Source organism: Cimex lectularius, unplaced genomic scaffold (genome assembly GCF_000648675.2).
Source record: "Cimex lectularius strain Harlan isolate CLEC.00 unplaced genomic scaffold, Clec_2.1 scaffold426, whole genome shotgun sequence".
NCBI classification, from domain to species: Eukaryota; Metazoa; Arthropoda; class Insecta; order Hemiptera; family Cimicidae; genus Cimex; species Cimex lectularius.
In genome coordinates this window covers 27,549-32,149 of record NW_019394180.1, presented here as the reverse complement: position 1 = coordinate 32,149, position 4,601 = coordinate 27,549, and the positions used below count along the sequence as shown (strand labels likewise).

The following is a 4,601-nucleotide window of genomic DNA, read 5'->3' as shown; positions in this document are numbered from 1 at the left end:
AATTGTCATAATCTACCCAAACCACAGACAAAAGAACAATACAAAATTTGTAAAACCCAAATTTAACCTAATAAAAAGCCAAATAAGGAAGGAAATTACAACATAAAAATCAAATAAAATAGGTTGGAGGGTTTCCGATTATCATGATCACCAAAAAAGCAAAGATATACCAAATTACAAAAATAGAACAGCTGTGGCACATAATCATACTTTGCTACGTTCTTTTATTTACATTTAACTGTTATTGTTGTATTTCTTTTTTTTATGGTTCAGTGCATTTTTGTACATTTTTTATGTTATACATAAAAATATGTATAACATTTTGAAAATTGAGCAAAATAACATCTGCGTCAAGTTAAATTTTCCGATTTTGTTCTACTTCCTCGTTCGAGGCCATGGGAAATCGCAGCGTCCGCTTTGTGACTAAACTACTGTGAGCGTAGGCACCGGTAACAATCGTTAATTAACTAAACTAATTGCTGCTTGTTTTATTTAAAATTGCAATTTTTGCCGTGGGACTTTTTTCCCGGCCAGTTACAAGGTGATGCGCGGGGGTCGGTAATCAAGCGAGACTTTTCGTTGCCTCTAACCTTTGATTTGAGTACCGGTATTAGGTTTAACAAAAAGGGGGACTGTAGATATCACAGCAATCATTAGAGCTATGTGTAATGAAAAAATAATAGTCATATTAAACTAAAAATAGGAAAGAAAATACAACATTTTGGTTAAAGAAATTACACATATATACACATATACAATACAAATATAAGTATATATAAGTAATAAGTAAATAAGTATAAGTATATATAAATAGTAAGTAAGCATAAGTATTAATATAGAAAGTAAGTATTTTGGTTACAAAAACTACACATGTACTCCTGGTTCATTGGTCGTTTGTTGAAAAGTTAAGTTCGTAAGTAAGTATAAATATAGTATAAGTATATATAAGTAGTACGTAAATATGTACAAGTATATATAAGAAGTTAGTAAGCTTACAACATTTTGGTTAAAAAACTATTCATGTACTCTTGGTTCATTGGTCGTTTGTAAGTAATTTCACTGATTTCGTGGTCCGCTTGACCAATTAATATATTACAATTAATTAAGGTTTTTAGTTGAGATAAAAAAATCAATGGCACGTGCGGGATTCGAACCCACGATCTTCGGCTAGATACGCCGCTGCTCTACCACTTGATCTATCGTGACCTCGATCCACTCGGATACTTTTTTATCTCAACTAAAAACCTTAATTAATTGTTTGTAAATATAAGTACAGTATAAGTATATATAAGTAATAAGTAAATAAGTTTAAGTATAAATAAGTAGTAAGTAAGTAAGCATAGGTATAAATATAGTAATTAAGTAAGTATTTCGGTTACAAACCTACACAAAACAAAAACTACACATGTACTTTTGGTTCTTTGGACATTTGTTGAGAAGTTAAGTTAGTAAGTGTAAGTATATATAAGTAATAAGTAAATAAGTATAAGCATAGTATAAGTATATATAAATAGTAAGTAAGTAAGCATGAGTATAAATGTAGTAAATAAGTATTTTGGTTGAAAAAAACTACAAATGTACTCTTGGTTCTTTGGTCGTTTGTTGAGAAGTTAAGTTAGTAAGTATAAGTATATAAAAGTAATAAGTAAATAAGTTTAAGTATAGTATAAGTATATATAAATAGTAAGTAAGTAAGCATGAGTATAAATATAGTAAATAAGTATTTTGGTTGAAAAAAAACTACAAATGTACAACAGTGGTTCTTTGGTCGTTTGTTGAGAACTTAAGATAATAAGTAAGTATAAGTAAATATAAGTAATAAGTAAATAAGTATAAGTTTGTATAAGTATATATAAATAGTAAGTAAGCATAAGTATTAATATAGAAAGTAAGTATTTTGGTTACAAAAACTACACATGTACTCTTGGTTCTTTGGTCGTTTGTTGAGAAGTTAAGTTAGTAAGTAAGTACAAGTATAGTATAAGTATAAATAAGTAATAAGTAAATAAGTATAAGTATATATAAGTAGTAATTAAATAAGCATAAGTATAAATATATTAAGTATGTAAGTAAGTAAGTAAATTGAGCTATCGTGGCTTCGATCCACTCGGACACCAACTCCCCATCTCAACCTCAACCTTTCGAATTTCCCTCTCAGCCGAAGGACGTGGGTTCGAATCCTGCTCGTGACACTAACTTTTCATTTCAACCTAAACCTTACATAAAAAGTATAAGTATAAAAAACATAAGCCTATAGTATAGGCATACCTTATATGCATATAAGCATATCTTAAACAATACATTAATTGAAAGAACTGATTTGGTCAATAGATCACTAAACATAATGGATTTAATAGTTGATAGTGTCGTTTTAGGTGGGTTACAATTTGTTACAAAATCTCAATTGTAAAATAAACTCTTTTTCCTAGCAGGTACATGAATAGAAAATCCTAGCTATCTCCAAACACCTCAGAGATTACAAGATGAGACTGAAGCGTAGCTGACCCCTCGACAATCTCACTACTTGACATCGGTCTCCAAGGAGTCCACCTCATTCATCATATGGATGTAATAACGGCATCCGTCACTGCTTACTGTACATTTAACCATGTTATTGTTTTATTGTCTAGGTGTATACTGAGTGTACCAAATTCTATAGTGCACCCATTTAATTCATACATCATTATCAACCCTGGGTGCAGGTGTTTTTGAAAAAAAAAAAAAAAAAATTTGTAAGTATGTCGGGTTCGAATGCAGGGCCGATGGATTCGAACCCGGGACCTTTACCTTACAGTAATGAGCGCGGTGTCAATGCCTAAACCGTTGCGGACACCGACGCCACTGTATGTTGTTATTATGAGAAAAATAAATAAAATGCATTTCTATTCTATTCTATATAATATTTTTTATAAATAACTTAGCGTTTTGATATATCAACATATTAAACATGGGTTACTTCAAGAAAGAAATATTTATTTGGAAATAAGATCTATAATATCAACTGGTTAGAAAATTATGCTTATCGACGATACTATTCATCAAGAACTAACACACCTGTACAAATAACAAACCATAATCGTCAACGTAACATAAAAAAATAGTAGTGGACGGACTCGCCGGATTCTGAATTCAGACGGAATTAAGGTAAGGACAAAAACATTAGGGTGAAGATTTCCGTCACCCCTGAGGCGGTAATTGCACCATCTTTTCCTAGAAAATTGAGTTAACGGGTCAAATCTTCAAATCCTTTAGAGATCCTCGGAAGGAGAGGGGAAAAAAGGCCGCGGATTTTTTTCCGTTTCCTCAGGTTGGGGTTGAGATTCACGGAGAATCGGGTCGTGATGACAACAGAAAGAAACGCGCGAGGTATGCGCCATGTGAAAGGGGGGATGTCACGGTGCTTTGGTGCCGCACCATTGTCACCGGCTCCACCGACACAGATTCGACAATGTCAACAACGCCCACACATTTCTATAGGCCTTTTCGACTCCCCAAGAATCCTATTATCAATGATTTTACGCGGCATTCCTCACACCGACGACAATACCATTTGAAAAATCGAGAGGAAAAGCGTATCCGAATTGCAGTTAAATAATAATTAAGATATGTAAATAAGTGCATAATTGTTTTAAACGTGTTACTACACCGTAGCATGATTAAATAAAACTTTCAGCGAAAGCGGACAGTACAGATCTCTTGCTTATGAAAGTCAAGGCACTTGGAATAGGCCATACACGATTGAACATAGATGTCAAAACTGTCAATTTATTTCTCATGTTTAAACAACTTTTCGTTTTAAAGATTGATATCAATTTTATCAAAATAAACGATTGATATACGGACACTCAATTTGATCCCTAAATCCAACAAACACATCACCTTCCGAATTCCTATCGACCCAACTGCTTACCACTTTTAGTAAATTCCTTGAAAAATTCTTTCATATTTTTCCTTGGCAAATACTATCTTTGAATCCTCTAATATAATCTCCGACTGTCAATTTAGATTTAGGCGTCACCGTTCTACTGTTTAACAGTGCCATTGCGGACATCGTTGCATTGAGAAGAAGGACTACTGCTCAGGTCTTCCTAGATGTCGAACTGGCTTTCGATCGAGTCTGACAGTTGTCAAAACTCAAAGGCATTCTACCCTCTACATACTTCATCATCATCTTTAAGTCCTACCTGCCTGGCAGGTACTTTAGAGTAGAAGATCGAGTACCGAAACCTCCACCGATTTTTATAAAACAACTGAACAACTTTCCACTTATGTGCAAACAACTCGACGAACGACTAGGGAAAGAAGCTTACATCTGCATTAACAGAAGAGAAAACACAAAAATAATGCCGACATCTGCAGACTCGTATAGAGGAATAATAAAATACCTCACAGAAACAAAGGCAAGTTTTTACACGTACCAGCTAAAAGAAGAGCGATCACTGAGAGTTGTAATACGAAACCNTTAGCTCATTCCATGTCCAACAAAATCCATCCCTACAACCCGGTCAGAAGACTAAAGCGGAGATGGCCCCGGGACCTCCTCACCAAGGAATAGCCCTCGGAAAAATGGGAGAGCAGCGATGGCTGCACTCTCCCCTCAA

General features: G+C 34.0%; 1 long non-coding RNA gene across 1 annotated transcript; it reads left to right on the top strand.

The window, feature by feature from the left end:
- The first annotated feature begins 258 nt into the window (after positions 1-258).
- Positions 259-2,765, top strand: LOC106667490. Its single transcript, XR_001340584.1, has 3 exons — positions 259-449; positions 2,430-2,568; positions 2,631-2,765. It is a non-coding gene; the product is annotated as an uncharacterized LOC106667490 (long non-coding RNA).
- Positions 2,766-4,601: the final 1,836 nt, after the last annotated feature.